Genomic DNA, 18,504 nt, shown 5'->3' with positions numbered 1-18,504 from the left:
TTAAAATTTTTAATAATAATTTTTAAAGTCTTCAAAGTTTCTTGTGAGGTTTTCTTTGCGTTATCTAGGGAGAGTACCTTTTTCTTAGATATTTAAGACAGCATCTACAGGACACCATTTCATTTATAACATATGATTGTAGAGTGAATGATTGTGAGGCGGATGTGAGATGAAACTGAAAGAAGGAAGACAGAAGTAGTCCAGCATTAGGATGGGATTGTGCTGGGACTAGAATGTAGGTCCCCAACCCAAAGTTCTAAAATTGTTTTTAAACCAAGACCTACATTTTGGTTGCTTTTATGTCAAAACCATGACTATACGTACATGCTTCTATACATACATGACTGAAGAGATACTTACCCTTATACTGAAACACTCTGCTTTTTTTTTTTTTTTTTTTTTTTTTTTTTGAGATGGAATCTCACTCTGTCATCCAAGCTAGAGTACGGTGGTACAATCTCTGCTCGCTGCAACCTCCCAGGTTCAAGCAATTCTCCTACCTCAGCCTCCCAAGTAGCTGGAACTACTGGCACGCGCCACCACGCCTGGCTAATTTTTGTATTTGTAGTAGAGACAGGGTTTCACCATGTTGGCAAGGCTGATCTCAAACTCCTAACCTCAAGTGATGTGCCTGCCTCAGCTTCCCAAAGCGTTGAGATTACAGGCGCGAGCCACCGCTGCCCAGCCTATTGTATTGTATTCTATTATTCTATTTTAAACCTCTCCCTGCATCCCAAGAAAATCCCCAAACGGAAAGGCTCATCACAACCCACTAAATCGATTTTACAATAGCTTGTAGTTTTGAAAAAAGACTAAGACCTATCCCACTGTTCCTACTGCCTCCCCATTCCCCATTCTGATCTACCATAACCCACGAGAGGCTGTGGATGATGAGGTGTTACAGTAAACAATGGAAGTGCGTGTGTGGGTAAGGATGTGAGTCATCATGCCATCATTACAGTGGCTTGTGCTGGCAGTTGGAAATTTTAGGAGATGATGGACTTACAGACTGAGGCTTATGTGTTAGACAAAGCATTCATGGACAAAGGTGACTGCAGGCATGGAATAGGCAAGAAAATTTAACTCCTTATCCATAGACTGTTTAAGATTAAAGAGAGAATTTCTGCCAAAGTAATCAAATTTTTAACATTTTAAAGTTATTTTCAAAGTTGGTGTTCTATATAGTTGTATCTTTTTTGAATGGATATGTTTCCATTTAATTACCCCCCAAAATAATCACTTTCCTTTAATTTTAAGGAACTGTGACCAGTGATTTAAGTAAAACTGAAAACTGTTTTTAAAATAGATGCAACAGTTGCAGGCAAAAAATAACTTGGTAGCTCTGTATATGGTTTATTTCTATGAGTGTACCAACAAGATTTGTTAATAAAACACATTAGATTGGATAAATAATTTTATTTTTCTAAAACTTATTATGACATTAAATATTAGGAACATTTTCAATAGCTTCTAAACTGGTAATTTAACTAATGAGACTCTAAATTATTCTGACACCCTCTTGTTCCTATGGTTTCAGCTAGGCTAAAATCAGAAAACATGTTGACCCATCAGGCTTTACTTTGAATAGTCATTTGGTTGCTTTTAATATTGAAATCAAGAGCTAAGTAAAAGATGCTTAAAGTGCCTAATATGAATATCCTGTACTTTCCCAGGGAGTCAGTTTTTATTGAATATCATAATTTGATTTTTGTCTTATAGTTAAAAATTCTGCCATTGCAGAGCTTCTTAAATTTGGATTTTGGCCTCAGAGCCTCTAAATTACCAGAAATTTGAATCTTTTTTGTATGAACATATGAACATTTTGTTTTTCTTGGTAACATAATAGATAGCTTTTTTTTTTTTTTTGAGACAGAGTTTCACTCTTGTTGCCCAGGCTGAGTACAATGGTGTGATCTTGGCTTACTGCACCCTCTGCCTCCCAGGTTCAAGCAATTCTCCTGCCTCAGCCTCCCAAGTAGCTGGGCTTACAGGCATCCGCCACGATGACCGGCTAATTTCGTATTTTTAGTAGAGACAGGGGGTTTCTCCATGTTGGTCAGCCTAGTCTTGAACTCCCAACCTTAGGCGATCTGCCCGCCTCGGTCTCCCAAAGTAGTGGGATTACAGGTGTGAACCACCACATCTGACCTCATAATATATACCTTTAAATGAATTCTTAAAGGGAATTCAGTAACTCAAAAAAAGTTAGCTTCTGTACTGTAGGACAACCTTAAAGTTGTTAAGCAAATTGATATTTTTATAGACTGTTAGAAAATATAAATGGCATACCTATATATATGTTAAGTGCATATATACATAATCTTTATAATTCTTGATCTGATTACCTGTTTTTCTACATATTTTAATTCAATACCATTTATATTGTATCAGGTTAAATGGATGAAATGACCATTTCTACTGGTCAAAAACTGTCAGGTATTTGATGGTTGTTTATGATTCAATATTTTATGCCTCCTTAAAGTTCAAATAGGTGTGTAGCTTAGCTCTATGGCCATGCAAACTTTTCCTGAGAAATATTCTCCAAAGATTAAGAAACAAGTCTTTGTTTTTAAGTTGATTTTTATTTGGAATAATGTTCCAAGTGCCATACTTACAATGGACTTCAGTAGTAGCAAAATTCAGAAGTACATCATCCAAAATTTTCTGTTGATAGAGCCTTTTAGTACAGCATTTAAAAACATGTTAGTTTATTTCACTTGTATTTTATTAGTAAAATAATTTGAGCAAAATTAAAATGCAAAATCTAACATTAACCTAAAGGAAGAGAATTAGGAAAGAAAAGTTATTTACTGAGTGCGTCTTATGTCCCAGGAACTATGCCAAGAGGACTTTTCAGAAGAAGTAAGAGTTAAAATGAAATTTGAAAGACTGTTAGGAGTTAAGAAGTGTAGGAAGACAGGGAGAGATGTTTCATGCAGAAAATATGCAGAAGCCCATAGGTAAGAAAATATGGAATTGCCCAAGACCTGACTGCAGGTCATGACTGGAGAGTAGGACGCAAGGAGGGAGAGGGAGTGAGGGGAGTAGATAGAGAAAAGACTAGAGAGGTCGAGGAGCCAGATAGCTTGTGCAGAGCCTTGTAAACCATGGCCAGCATTTTGGATTTTATCCTGAGGGTAGTGATAAGCACCGAAGGATTTAAAACAGGAGACAGAAATTATCAGACTATTGGTAGGAAGGTCATTCTGGTTGCTTTTGGGAATGGATTGAAAGGGTTAAGATTCTGTATGGGTGACAGACCGTTTCAGGAGCTGTTGCGGTCATCTAGGTGAGAAGAGACCAGAGTTTTTGTAATTGGCTGAAGAAATTATAGATGAATTCCGGAGACATTCAAGACATAAAATTAACAGATTTTAGTGATTAAATGTGAGCATTAAGGCAGAGAATCCAAGCACTTTGGAGGCCAAGGTGGGCGGATAACCTGAGGTCGGGAGTTCAAGACCAGCCTGACCAACATGGTGAAACCCCATCTTTAAAAGAAAAAAGAAAAAAAAGAGAGCCAGTGATGACAGTTAGGATTCTTACTTAAGCAACTTGGTAGAAATCAAACTGAGAAAGGAAACAAACAAGAGAACAAATTATAAGCACTAAAGATAATGAGTTAAGTTTTGAATATGTTAAGTTTGCAGTACATATCCACACCTCATGTCCAAGTAGATATAAATATCTAATGGACAGGTGGATACTGAAGTGAGATCTGAGCCAAAATTAGGCATTTGGGAGTCATCAGCATTGAAACCATGGGAGTGGGTGAATTCTCACAGAGGAATATATACAATGAGCAAAGAGAAGGGTGGAGGTTAGGTGCATTTACGTGCAAAATACAGACGGGAGAATAGAAGCTGGTGAAACTGAGAAGGCAGGATGAAACCCAGAAGAGTATGAATGTGAACACTAAGGGAAAAGGTGTTTGTTTTCGTAAAGGAAGGAGTTGACAAGTGTCAGTAGTACCTAGAGGTCATGTACAAGGTACCGAGAAGTGAAAAGTGGCCATTGTGCAATATATAATGATCCTTGATGGTCTTAATGAGAGTAGTTTCAGTGGAGTTATGACAAATAAAAGCCAATGATTCAAGGAATAAATAGCAGGTGAGTAAGTGGAGAGGCCAGGCGCGGTGGCTCATGCCTGTAATCCCAGCACTTTGGGAGGCTGAGGCAGGCAGATCACAAGGTCAAGAGATCGAGACCATCCTGACCAACATGGTGAAACCTCCTCTCTACTAAAAAATTCAAAAATTAGCTGGGTGTGGTGGCGCGTGCCTATAGTCCCAGCTACTCGGGAGGCGGAGGCAGGAGAATTGCTTGAATCCGGGAGGCGGAGGTTGTAGTGAGCCGAGATCACACCACTGCACTCTAGTCTGGCGCCTGGTGACAGAGCAAGAGTCTGTCTCAAAACAAAAACAAAAACAAAAACAAAACAGAATCCTGACCTGGCATCTTCTCATGCATCAAAATTGTCTTCCTACCCCAAGCTAGAGAGGTAGCTACAAATGAGAAGAAGTTGCTTATTACCTACTTGCCTCAGAAAATTCTAAGCTCTGCTCCAGCTCAATTACCTATATATTGTGCTGAACTATTTTCTACTCACCCAAAGTTGCAAATGCCATTTGATCTTACCCCTCACAAATCATGTTTTTAGTGACAGTAGTGGATTCCTTTAACTAGAATTTAATTTTTTTTTCTTCTAAGATCTCCATATTCGTAACTGGATTTGAATGTTTTTGAAAATAACTTTCAGAATAGAGCAAAACTGTGAAGAACAATTGCATTAAAAGTAATTTACCTCTTAATTTCTTCATGCTGTTTGCTGTTTATTGCTGGCTGTTGTTGCTGTATGTGAACAAAAATGTACTCTCTGAAATAGAGGCTTTCTTTAAATTAGCCTTGAAGTCCTTAGAAGCTTTTGTCAACTTCATGGATCTAAAAATGTGTGCTTTTATGTACACCATTGAAAAGATTAATTTTTGATGAAACTACATGTTGTGTTTCTTTTCTGTAAAGACCTCTATATGTTGACAACCACAGTTGAGTTGTTAGGTTTAAAGTGTCATAATCTTCTGCTGGAGAAATGTTATCATGTTATAGGATACAGAGATGTGATAATTAACAAATTGATAATGAAGTGGTTTCTATATCAAAGCATTTGCCACTGTTTGAGACTTCTATTAACACTCGTAGTCCTCAGTGCACGTTAGATTGGGCTATTGTTCTGTTTTATTCCCAGTGAGCAGGGAACATGTTAATGTTGGACCTGCTCTGAAACAGTTGATAACAGGCAGAGGAAACAGATCAGAGCTCCAGATGCTTAGATATCAGACACCTTCCACATTTAAAAAAAACTCAGCTTTGGTGGTCCTTCCTAATCAGCTAAAAGAGTGGTTCCCAACCTTTTAGGCACCAGGGATCAGTTTCATGGAAGACAATTTTTCTGTGGTGAAGGAAGAGGGCATTAGATTCTCATAAGGAGTGCAGCCTAGACCCTTTGCATGTGCAGTTCTCAAGAGGGTTCCGGCTCCTAAGAGAATCTAATGCTACTGCTGATCAGACAGGAGGCAGAGCTCAGGGGGTAATACTTGCTCACCTGCCAAGCACTTCCTTCTATTTGGCCTGGTTCCTAATGATCAGCACTGGTCTACTGCCTGGGGGTTAGGTACCCCTGAGCTGGAACACATTTGTTTCCTTTATTTGCTTCTGCCATTTTATTTCTACCCTAAACCTACTTCTACTAGTCATTTTCTGGCAGTTCATTAAAAAGAAAGCTATGAATGCATTTTAAAATTAACTTGATGAGTAAACTAACGGATATAAAAATTGATTTATATTTGGGCAACATTTTTATTAGAAAAAGAAATAGTAAACTATAAGAATAGAGCATTATGCCTTTATAGACATTCCAAAATTGGAACTATGTGCATTTCATACATAATTAACAAGAAAAAATTACATCACAATTGCTATCTCATCTAGTAGTTTCTTTTTCTTCAAAAACTTTTAAGTATTCTTTTTTTCCCTGCACCTAATTCACACCCAGCAGTCTTCTAATGGATCAAAACCTAATGGTTATGCTCTTAAATAGGAGTTGCCATATTTTGTTTACCTTTCTGAAGTGATTTGCCAATTACTTTTTATCCATTAGTTGTGATTTATATTTATCAGAGTTGGCCAATAACGTTATAACTTGTCTTCACTGTTGGGAACAGCAGTAATCAGTAATTTTCCCACAACCATTTACCGTGATTTCACATTATGTTATTTATTATCATTGAATTCACGTGAAGATTATATTTAAAGTGTGCTTCATAGTTTATGTTTGGGGATCTGATTTACAGAAGAAAATAAGATATTCTTCTGTGTCCTTGTTGCTTCTCCCTGGAAATAATTTAATTTCATTCTTTCGGCAGCAATAAAAATAAATAAAGAGAGTTTGGTTAATGGGTACACAAACATACAGTCTGAGAGAAGGAATAAGTTCTAGTATTCAGTAGCACATCAGGGTGACTACAGTTAACAATAATTTATTGTGTACTTCAAAATAGAAGATTCAAAATGTTCCCAACACAAAGAATTGATACATGTTTGAGGTGATTGATATCCTAAGTACTCTGATGTAATCCTTACACATTGCATTTGTGAAGCAAAATATCACATGTACCCCATCAATATGTACAATTATTATGTATTAGTAAAAAATAAATTAGAAATTGACTGGATGTGCAGCTCATGCCTGTAATCCCAATACTTTGGGAGGCCAAGGCAGGCGGCCTCACTTGAGATCAGGAGTTTGAAGCCAGCCCGACCAACATGGTGAAACCCTGTCTCTACTAAAAATATGAAAAATTAGGCCAGACTCCGTGGCTTATGCCTGTAATCTCAGTACTTTGGGAGCCCAGGCGGGAAGATCACATGAGGTCAGGAGTTCGAGACCAGCCTGGACAACATGGCAAAACCTTGTCTCTACTAAAAATATAAAAATTAGCCGGGCATGATGGTGCATGCCTGTAATCCCAGCTACTCAGGAGTCTGAGGCAGGAGAATCCATTCAACCCAGGGGTTGGAGGTTGCAGTGGGCCAAATCACACCACTTCACTCCAGCCCAGGCAACAAGAATAAAACTCCATCTCAAAAACGAAAACAAAAACATAAAAATTAGCTGGGTGTGGTGGCACTTGGGAGGCTACTTGGGAGGCTGAGGCAGGAGAGTCACTTGAACCCGGGAAGGGGAGGTTGCATGAGCTGAAATTGCCTCACTGCACTCCAGCCTGGGCAACACAGTGAGACTCTGTCTCTACATAAATAAATAAATTTAAATGTCCTAGGTGTTTCAAATAGGTTACATTTGGAAGGTTGGGCCATTGGATTCTGAAGGTCTAGTATTCTAAACACTTAAAGGACAACTGTTTCAGATACCAATGCCTCTACTCTGGGGAATATAAAATATAATTACATTAGATTTATTGAGTTATTCATATTTTTGTTTCTCTAACTCAGATCCATTTACCTTGCAAATAACTAACTTTAATTAATATTCTAGGTAAATTACCTATTTTACTCTTGGGCCTTTTTCTCTCCTCCTCTCTCTCCTACTGTTCATTAAAAAAAAAAAAAATTTTTTTTTTAATGGTGGAAGCTACATGTAAATGACCATAGCAACCAAAAAGAAGCGAAAAAGTTCAAGTGTTGTTCACATATCTCCAACTGCTGTTTCTCAAGCCTTCTGAAGTTCCACTTAAAGACAAATAAACTATTAAGGAGGAAATTACATTCCTTGCTGTAAGGTAATAGGTATGATTAAAAGGGCAGTCTTTTCTCATTGCCAAACCCTCTGGTTGGGATTTTGTTACTTCAACCTGTGAGAGGAGAAAGCTATTTCTTGTTTGTTTTGTTTTGTTTGTTTGTTTTGAGACAAAATTATGTTCTTGTTGCCCAAGCTGGAGTGCAATGGTGCGATCTTGGCTTACTGCAACCTCCACCTCCTGGGTTCAAGCAATTCTTCTGCCTCAGCCTCCCAGGTAGCTGGGATTACAGGCATGTACCACCATGCCCAGCTAATTTTGTATTTTTAGTAGAGACAAGGTTTCTCCATGTTGGTCCGGCTAGTCTCGAACTCCTGACCTCAAGTGATCTGCCCTCCTTGGCCTCCCAAAGTGCTGGGATTACAGGTGTTAGCCACTGCATCTGGCCCTGAGAGCTATTTCTTTTATCCAGAGCATCTAGTCTTTTGCCTTTTTTCTCAGGCTGAGACACTTCCTACCTAAGTCATTACTGTATATGTCGTTAATATTTTAAATACTCATTATTGGTTTTGCTTTTTTGATTTTTATAATGTGAGGGAATCTTGGAGTACAAATAATATAAAAAGGTGGCAAAACATAGTGATCCAATAGTAGGTTAGGTTAGGAGAAGTGTCACATACTAATTGTGGCACAGGTTCAACGGATTTATCAGTGTGATGGCCTTTCCAGGCACTGCCTTATTCCCTGTTATCCCTAACCCATAGGGTCTGTACTTCCTACTAACTCTTGCTGCTTTAATCCTCAAAAGTTTTAGCTGAAGTTTCTTACCAAGTTGGTTCCTGAAGAGGCCATGCTTTCGTTTCTGTTTCTCTTGTCTGCTATTTCACATCTGTATTCATTTTCTAGGGCTGCCGTAACAAAATAAATACACACCGGAAGGAATTTTTGCTCAACTTTTATTTTAAAATCGAGGGTATGGCCAAGCACGGTGGCTCACCCCTGTAATACCAGCACTTTGGGAGGCCAAGGTGGGTGGATCACTTGAGACCAGGAGTTTGAGACCACCCTGACCAAAATAGCAAAACCCTGTCTTTACTAAAAATACGTAATTAGCTGGGTGTGGTGGCACATGCCTGTAATCCCAGCTGTTTGAGAGGCTGAGGCGGGAGAATCACTTGAACCTGGGAGGCAGCCCAGAAATTTACTTTCTCACAGTTCTGAAGGTCAAATATCCAATATCAAGATGTTGGCAGGGTTGGTTTCTCTTGAGTCCTCACTTTTTGGCTTCCATGGTCACCTTCTCATTGTATTCTCACATGATTATTCCTCTATCTGTATTATTGGTGTGCTAATTTCTCTCTTTTTTAAGAGATGGGGTCTCACTGTGTTGCCCAGGGTGGAGTGCAGTGGCTAGTCACAGGTGTGGTCATTGCTCATGGCAATCTCGAACTCCTGAGCTCAAATGACCTGAGTAGCAAGGACTATAGACATGTACCACTGTGCTTGGCTCTAATCTCTTTTTATAAGGACACCAGTCATATTGGATTAAGGCCCATTCTAAGGATCCATTTTAACTTAATTGTCTCTTTAAAGAAAGGCTTTATCTCCAAATAGAGATACTGGAGGTACTGGGAGTTAGGATTTCAACATATTAATTTGGGGGGCACACAGTTCAGCCCATAACAGTGTTGTTCTCATAGTAACTGAATGCACATTCCTTCTCAATTTCTCTGAAAACATTCTCCTCTGAATGTGAATCTTGCTTGGCAGCTCTGAGCTATACCTCCAATATCTTATAACACATGACAGTTTCCTATTTTTGTCAGCATACCCAACATCGCCCATTTTCTCCTAAACTCTCAGATGATCGAAAAGATCCTACTTTTTTCTTTTTCTTTCTTCTTCTTCTTTTTTTTTTTTTGCACTTGAAGTGACTTCAGAAAAAGATCCTATTTTTTTTACAGCTCCACCATCCACTTCTATCAGCCCACTTGGTTGGCAAGGAATTTTTTCTGGCTTGCATGTTAGCTTGTTAGAAGTTCTAACTTACCTTATATACCCTGTTCTAGTGTGGTCTTGTTGCATTTAACTTTCTTATAATCTTGCCTTTATATTGTATCCTATCTTAGGCAAACCACAACCTCCCTCATTCTCTCTTTTCCGAAAAGAGAGGCAGTGAATTGTAATGCAAGTAAATAAGGTATCTTTTCACAATGTCCAATGGTAGAAGAAAGTCTATACTGTATAATAACAGAGTATTTTAAGCAACAACATGTATTGAATACTGTATAGGACACAGGGACTTTGTTTACTTTCTAGAATTATTTACTTAAAAACTTTTATCCTTCAATTTTGACCAAATTTTAGGATGCCCTTATTTAAAAAGCCAGATGGCAGACATTGCTTCTGAGAAGGAAACATTCTGAAGACTGTCTGACATAGCAGGATCTTCTTAGAGCCATCAGAATTCCTAGTTTCAAGTTCCTGACGTTGCTTGTCTGGACTGCTGTCACTGTCTCATAACCGGTCTCTCTGGCTTTAGTTCCCTCTAGTTTCCGCCACATACTACCATTTGAGTTGTCTGTCTAGAAAACCAGCGACATTTTATCACTCCTCAGAGAACACTGCAGCTCCCTGCTACCTGCAAGACAATCCCCCATACCTCAGGTTGGCACACTTCCCTCGCACTCATACCAATATGCTGTGGCCTTGTCACATCCTGTTTCTTCTGCCTAGGTTGCTTTCCGTCTGTGGAGTGCCTGGAGGAGGCAGAGGCTTTGGAGGTGGACAAGTCTGGGTTTGAACTCTGGCTCTAGTTCTTACTGACTGAGTGATTCTGAGAAAGTTACTCGATCTCCTTGAGTATGCGTTTCCTCATCATGAAACAAAGCTAATACCTACTGCACAGAGATGCTGTAAGAATTAATTAAATTAAACATATGTGTGAAGCATTGGCTAAATTAATTCCTTTTTGTAGCCATGCAGTCAAGCAAACTCCTATTTACCTTTCAGGACCCAGGTCAAACATCACCCACTCTGGGAACCTAGGCTGGTATTCATTCTGACTCTGGCAATTTCTACACCAGAGCACCACTGTTGGCGTTAAGAACGTGGTTTTCTGAAGCTGTGTTGTTGGAGTTTAAATTTAGACTTTTCCACTTAATTGCTGTTTGATCTCTGGCAAGTTACTTATGTTTATTGTACCTCAGTTATCTCTTCTGTAAAGTGGAGATAATATTTTCTATGAAATAGGATTGCTATCAAGATTACAAATAGGATAGTATAAATAAGAAATGTAGCACAATGCAGTCTATAATGAGTGTACAACCAAGTTAGTCGTTATTACTCTAGTTTCTCTCATTGTGAAGTCCTCAAGCCTGTGACTCTTCCTTGCCCCCCACCGATGCCTGATCAACACCTAGCATAGTAGATGAATCAAAGAAGTCTACTATTTATTTATATTTATTGAGGTGACAAATTCTGTTTATAAAAGATGAAGAATATTGGGCTTTGCATTTTCCCTAAAAATATTTCTGGTAATAAACCGGAAAATCCTCATGTGTTACACTAGTGGCATTCCAGGTTTATTCCTATAGAAAAATGAAATAAAAAGTGAAATCTGTCTGAATTTTGCTTTTTATATTTTTTGAGACAGAGTTTCACTCTTGTTGCCCAGGCTGGAGTACAATGGCACGATCTCAGCTCGCTGCAACCTCCACTTCCCAGGTTCAAGCGATTTTCCTGCCTCAGCCTCCCAATTAGCTGGGATTACAGGCTAAAATTATCATAAAATTCACACGGTTGGGATAAAGTGGCTACTGCTGAGATGAACTAAAACAAGAACAGATTAACCAGGTCCCATCAAAGAGTCTGTCTATAGCAAAATACTGAATAGTTAGATTGGTATTATATGGAAAGCTTCCATTTGGTTCTCTCATATTTTCAATTGGTCGGTGTCAGAGAAAGAATTTCCAGTTGTCCTTTCTTTAAAACAAGATGGACTCATCCTCAGGAAAAAATGGGCAACATTTATCCTGAAAAACCAATTGTAATATTCAACCTTAATTTCCTATTTAAATTGGAATATGTGAATTTAAAGGTCAGCTGCTACTCTATCTTGGCTAAGAATATAGGTATTTTGGGAGATTCAGATCACTCTCTTAGTCTTTGATTGCAGTATTCTCGTGCTGTTTTCTTAAGAAAGTGTTCATGTTCATTTTGGCAAATGTATTCTCTTCCCTCATTGATTTATGTTGTCTAAACCATTCTTTTTAGAGTCAGCATTGTTCAATAGATTATACACAGCACAACCAAAAGATATCAAGTCTTGTCAAATTTAAATAAAATAAACAAAATTGAAAATTTCCTCAGCTATCCTATAAATTATTAATAACCATGAGATAGAGATCTTAAAAATGTTTGAGCCTCCTCTGAACTCTGGAAACCCACTTTTCTGATGTATGATACAATCAATATCATAGGTTAGATGTTACTTGTAAACAGAGTATCTCTACTCAGATTTTATTACCTTTCTATGGATAATATATTTAGATTCATCTTAACGTAAATTTTTCATGGAGGTTCATGGGTAGATGGTCTCAAGGTGACTAAAAAAGAACTAGCCTTATATCTAGATAAAAGGGTACAACTTTGTTCCTTATAAAATAATTAGACCTATATAGTCAGTGAAATATCACAAGATCCAAATTCTAGAGGCTTGACTTTAGATTGACTAGGACCTAGGGCAGGAGAGTGAAGTTGGGAGTAAGAACAAGAGGAGAGATTGTGTAATATATTCTCAATATTTGGAGGAAAATGCAGTGGAAAAAAGAAAGAATACAAAAGAAAATTGGAAAGATCTCCTATTTTGTCTTTTGAAAAATAAGATCCAGGCCAGGCGCGGTGGCTCACGCCTGTAATTCTGGCACTTTGGGAGGCCAAGGTGGATGGATCACCTGAAGCCAGGAGTTCGAGACCAGCCTGGCCATTATGGTGAAACTCCCTGTCTACTAAAAATACAAAAATTAGCTGGGCGTGTTGGTGCATGCCTGTAATCCCAGCTACTCAGGAGCTTGAGGCAGGAGAATCACTTGAACCCAGGAGGCCGAGGTTGTAGTGAGCTTATATTGCGCCACTGCACTCCAGCCTGGGTGACAGAGCAAGACTCCATTTCAAAAAAGGAAAAAAGAAAAAGAAGATCCATGAGTAGAGAGTACTGCATTTGTCAGGAAAACTACTACATCAGACAAAACTTGCCTTTAATGCCTAGAGATACTTGCTGCTGTCAAAAGGTGCACAACTTAATTTTGTCTCTTTCGCTGATGTTCCCCACTATTCTAGATGAACTGAGCCCACAAACAGATCTGAAGACATCCTTGACATCCTTCCCCACAGAGCGCTGGTGAAGGATCTTAGGAACCAAGTGCTATGAGCATGTTGCAAAAGGAAATCACAGACAGACCCCGCTTAGGCTCCCTCCAACAGTCCCTTCTCCCCCAACCTCTATGTCAGTTACATCCATGTGCTGACAGTGGGCACCCCCACAGCCACTACTGGCTGCCTTCCTCCCAGATGTCTCTGTGTGTTCGTGACTCTTGCTGGCACATCTGCAACCCCAGATCCCTTTCTCCAGCTTACCACTCCTACATATTTTTCCCTTATGATTCTACGCCGTTTGCCATTTTTGTCTGAAAGCAGTGTGTTGGTTAACAATAACTGTAATGATAGCAACCACCATAGCAATTATATCCTGCTTCCTTGTATGCCTGGCATGTTTATCATTTAATCATCACAACAACATGAAGTAAATACTCTTACTGAACCGGTTTTATAGATCATAAAACAGGCCTAGAATGGGTACGTCCCTAATGAAGGCTACTCGGCTAATAAATGACAAAGGCAAATTTTGAATCCAGGCAGTACGGTTCCAGAGTCTTTGCTTTCCTACCTCTCTTTTACTCACTCTTTTTGTACTAATCTTACACTTTGCTACATAGTTTTTGAAGGCAGTTGAAATTTAAAAGTTGTTTATTATTGCCAGTATTTATCAGTCACAGAATGTATTTATTTTTATTTTTTGAGACAGGGTGTCACTCTGTCACCAAGGCTAGAGTGCAGTGGTGTGATCACAGATCACTGCAGCCTCAACCTCCCGGGCTCAAGAGATCCTCCCTCCCGATCACAGCTACTGGAGTAGCTGGGTCTGCAGGCACGTGCCACCACAACCAGCTAATTTGTGTGTGTGTGTGTGTGTGTGTGTGCACGCGCGCATGGCACTACAGGCTCGTGTCACCACCACAACCAGCTAATGTGTATGTGTGTGTGTGTGTGTGTGTGTGACTACAGGCTCATGTCACCACCACAACCAGCTAATTTGTGTATGTGTGTATATGTAGTTAAGACAGGGTTTTGTCGTGTCGCCCAGGCTGTTCTCAACTCCTGGGCTCAGGTGATCCACCTGTCTCAGCCTCCCAAAGTGTTAGGATTACAGGCGTGAGCCATTGCGCCCAGCCCAGTCACAGAGTTTAAAACTACTTTGATACAGTATGATCATTTACATGGCATCCACTCATTCTTTTACTTAATCTTTACCGCTTGTTGTGTACCCAGCTAGGTCTTTGTACTGCAGTAGGCATTCTGTTCAGTAATGATCACGACGGAAAATATCCCTATCCTCCCGAAGCTTTCAGGGTAATGAAAGGGACAAGATAACACAAAAATAATGTATAATCCCAAGTTGTGATAGATGTTACAGAAGAAAACAGAAAGTTGTTGTAAGACAGAAAATAGTAGGAAGCTAACTTAGATTGAGGAATGATGATCAAGGAGAACTTTTCTGAGGGAGTAACATGTGAAGTTAAGGCCCTAACAGACTAATAGGAACTAACCAGCTGAAGAGGAATAGGTAGGTATGCTTTTAAAGGAACTTTTATTTCTGGAAAAATAGTGGATTAGATGTCAATATAAGCTCTGCATAAAATAACTTAAAAATTTTAATGTGAGGCTTAGTAGTAATGTAAGGAAAATTTTTTGGAAGCCAGAAATTATGAGAAAGCCTGAATCCTGATATGGAAGTGTAAATTCTAAACCTGTGTTTTTTCCTCTGGGCATTTGCCAATTCCTGGTGGCCAAAACTGTGGGCTTTAATAGACCTCATGCAGGAGACAAAAGGCAAAGCCAGGACCCTAAAAGACTTCTCTGTCAATAGGTAAACTAAGAGAAGAAAGCTCATCCCCTTCATAAACCTGTTCTTCCTACAGACATGTGGGAAGTTGGGATAATTGCCTGTCTTGGCCTTAGTGCTTGAATGGGTGGGAGACATATACATCAATTATATTTTTATATGAAAATACATTTCATCATAAAAAGAAAAATATAAAACTCTTTAGATAAGAAATACTATATTGCAATACTATATTGCAAGACAAGAAATACTGTATTTCGGCCGGGCGCGGTGGCTCAAGCCTGTAATCCCAGCACTTTGGGAGGCCGAGGCGGGTGGATCACGAGGTCAAGAAATCGAGACCATCCTGGTCAACATGGTGAAACTCCGTCTCTACTAAAAATACAAAAAATTAGCTGGGCATGGTGGTGCATGCCTGTAATCCCAGCTACTCAGGAGGCTGAGGCAGGAGAATTGCCCGAACCCGGGAGGCAGAGGTTGCGGTGAGCCGAGATTGCGCCATTGCACTCCAGCCTGGGTAACAAGAGCAAAACTCCGTCTCAAAAAAAAAAAAAAAAAAAAAAAAGAAATACTGTATTTCTTCAATAGGTGAGAAAGATATTTTCTTACCCTTTCTCTATCAATAGGTGAGAAAGGTATTTTGCCTTTTTCAGAAAAATAAAAGGCTGATACACATAGAACAAAATAAGTGCTGGGAAATGAGGTTGGAGATGAAGCCAGAGACCAGAATCATGCAGGTCCTCAAAGGACTTGTTTAAGATTTTGAATCTGATCCTAAGTACAATGCAAATCTTTTGAAGGGTTCCTCTCTAAGGATGAAAGCAGGGAGGACATTCTAGCAGTAAGGCAGATGAGAGGGAGATCTGACTTGTATTAAAGGAAACTGGAAGAAATAAATGGATTCAAGGTACATTTTGAAAGGAAAGTGTATCTAATCTGCTGATAAATTAGATGAAAGACTTGAGAGCAAGTAAAATATAAAGGATTATTCTTAAGCACCTGACTTGAAAAATTGCTTGTCCGGAAGTCTTTTTCTGAGCTGAAGAAGTCAGGAAGAAATTTGGAGAGGGGAATGATCAAAAGTTCAGTTTCAGAAATACTAAGTTTGATAAGTTAAGAAGGCTGATGGAGATAGTACCACTGTTTGGTATAATAGAGCTAAAGAGGTTTTAAAATATTTTTGTTTAGTTGTACTCATAATTGAATAAGCCAGGATGTAACGATAATGAAAATTTACCTTTTACAGGCAATCCAATTTGTAGTCAATTTCACTGAGAGGCAAATTTTTTAAGTAGTAGAATTTTGTTGTAATAAATACATCATTTATTTAAAATCTTCCTAGGGCACAAGAGCTGGATGCATCTGCAGATAAAGTAAAATATTTGGGGGGCCGGGCGCGGTGGCTCAAGCCTGTAATCCCAGCACTTTGGGAGGCCGAGGCGGGTAGATCACAAGGTCAAGAGATCGAGACCATCCTGGTCAACATGGTGAAACCCCGTCTCTACTAAAAATACAAAAGAAAAAAAATTAGCTGGGCATGGTTGTGCGTTCCTGTGATCCCAGCTACTCAGGAGGCTGAGACAGGAGAATTGCGTGAACCCAGGAGGCGGAGGTTGCGGTGAGCCGAGATTGCGCCATTGCACTCCAGCCTGGGTAACAAGAGCAAAACTCCGGCTCAAAAAAAAAAGTAAAATATTCGGACAAAGACACTGTGGCATAGATTGGCTAACTGTTCCCCAAATCTATTTTCTTTTCTTTCTGCTGACACAGCTGGATTGTGTTTCCCAGCCTCCTCTGGCTTCTAAAATTGCTTTCTTTTCTGTTTTATAAGATGATGATAAAATCTGTTCTCACAGGGATTGTGATGAGCAAACCTAAAATCAGTTTTGAATTGTCAAAAGTGAAATTAAAATTCGTATTTAGTATAGGCATGTGACTGAGACTGGGCCAAAGAATAAGGATAAAAGTGATGGACATTTCTTCCTTTGGTCTAATTTTTTTTTTTAATTTGCTTATACAGCTTTCATGCTGTCTATCCCTTGTGTCAACTGGATATTGGCACCCAAAGTGACCTTGGAAGCCACATGTTGAGGGTGACAGAATCACCATCAGTTGAAATTCCTAAATTGACTGCATAGTTCAGAATCCCCATGGCTGCTTTTCTGCCATCTGAATTTTGCATGAACAAAAAAATAAACTATTATTTTAAATCATTCAGATTTTGTAATTAAACTGCTTCAGCAGCTAGCATGCATTAAAAGATGTTAATTTTCTCTCAAGGTGGTATCAAGAACATAATTTTATTCTCATTCATATCTTTCTCTCTCTTTGTTTTCAGTATGTATTTTCTGTCATTTATGACCAGGAAATTTGAGTAGATTAGGGTGTTGGGAGTTTTGTACAGGGAGTAAGGGAAGTTAACATGCTTGAGGCATGAGAGAGGAGTTGAAGGATATAATTTCTTTCTGTGCTCCAGTCAAGATAACCCTCTTTTTCTCTCTCCCTCTCTCCGACTCAGTAATTCATTTCAAAGATGTATTCTTGGCCGGGTGCTGTGGCTCACGCCTGTAATCCCAGCACTTTGAGAAGCCAAGGCGGGTGGATCACCTGAGGTCAGTAGTTTGAGACCAGCCTGGCCAACATGGTGAAACCCCATCTCTACTAGGAATACAAAAATTAGCAGGGCATGGTGGCCGGCACCTGTAATCCTAGCTACTCAGGAGGCTGAGGCACAAGAATTGCTTGAACCTGTGAGGTAGATGTGGCAGTGAACCAAGATTGCACCACTGCACTCCAGCCTGGGTGACAGAGTGAGGCTTTGTCTCAAAAAAAAAAAAAAAAAAGACGTATTCTTTTATTGCTATTTCTGCTGATAGCACCCTCCTTGTAAAACAGAGACTTGATGACAATCTTGATCTCTCTCTTCTTTCCCAGTTTAATTATCAAGTTTATACACTGGGATACAAAATAATTATAAATCAAAGTTGAGAAATATGTTTTCTTCCTTTGTACATATGATAATAGATTTCACGGTTTCTCTTGTAGTAAACAATTTTGGAAGATATGCAAAGTGTGACATATCTCTGATAGGACATGCTGAAGCCGGAACATGCCCTCTGTATCTTTGGCCAATGGATTCGTTATTTAGACATACTCTGACATTGTTCTTTTTAATTTACTTCTCAGTCTTTTTGCATTGTTGGCTTCATGGCTCCTCCTCTTGAGGGAAGTTATGAGGTAAATTCAGTTCCATATGCTGAATACCCAGCATGATTCCTGGCAAAATGATGCTATAAGTGCTCTGTAACTGTTTGGCTGAAAACCAAATGAATGCGGAATGTAGTATGGTATGTATCAGACTAATAAGAATAATGTTCCAGATCGGGCACAGTGGCTCATGCCTGTATTCCCAGCACTTTGGGAGGCCAAGGTGGGCATATCACCTGAGATCAGGAGTTCGAGACCCACCTGGCAAACATGGTGAAACCCTGTCTTTACAAAAAATACAAAAATTAGCTGGGTGTGGTTGTGCATGGCTGTAATCCCAGCTATTTGGGGGGCTGAGTT

At 39.2% G+C, this 18,504-nt stretch overlaps 1 protein-coding gene across 10 annotated transcripts in view; it reads left to right on the top strand.

Moving 5' to 3' along the window:
* RABGAP1L (RAB GTPase activating protein 1 like) overlaps positions 1 to 18,504 on the top strand; it is a 709,048-nt gene that overhangs the window by 537,324 nt on the left and 153,220 nt on the right. The window lies entirely within an intron of this gene.

Source organism: Saimiri boliviensis, chromosome 19, assembly GCF_048565385.1.
Source record: "Saimiri boliviensis isolate mSaiBol1 chromosome 19, mSaiBol1.pri, whole genome shotgun sequence".
Classification (NCBI taxonomy): domain Eukaryota; kingdom Metazoa; phylum Chordata; class Mammalia; order Primates; family Cebidae; genus Saimiri; species Saimiri boliviensis.
The sequence above is the reverse complement of the archived record's forward strand: the minus strand, read 5'-3'. Positions and strand labels throughout refer to the sequence as shown.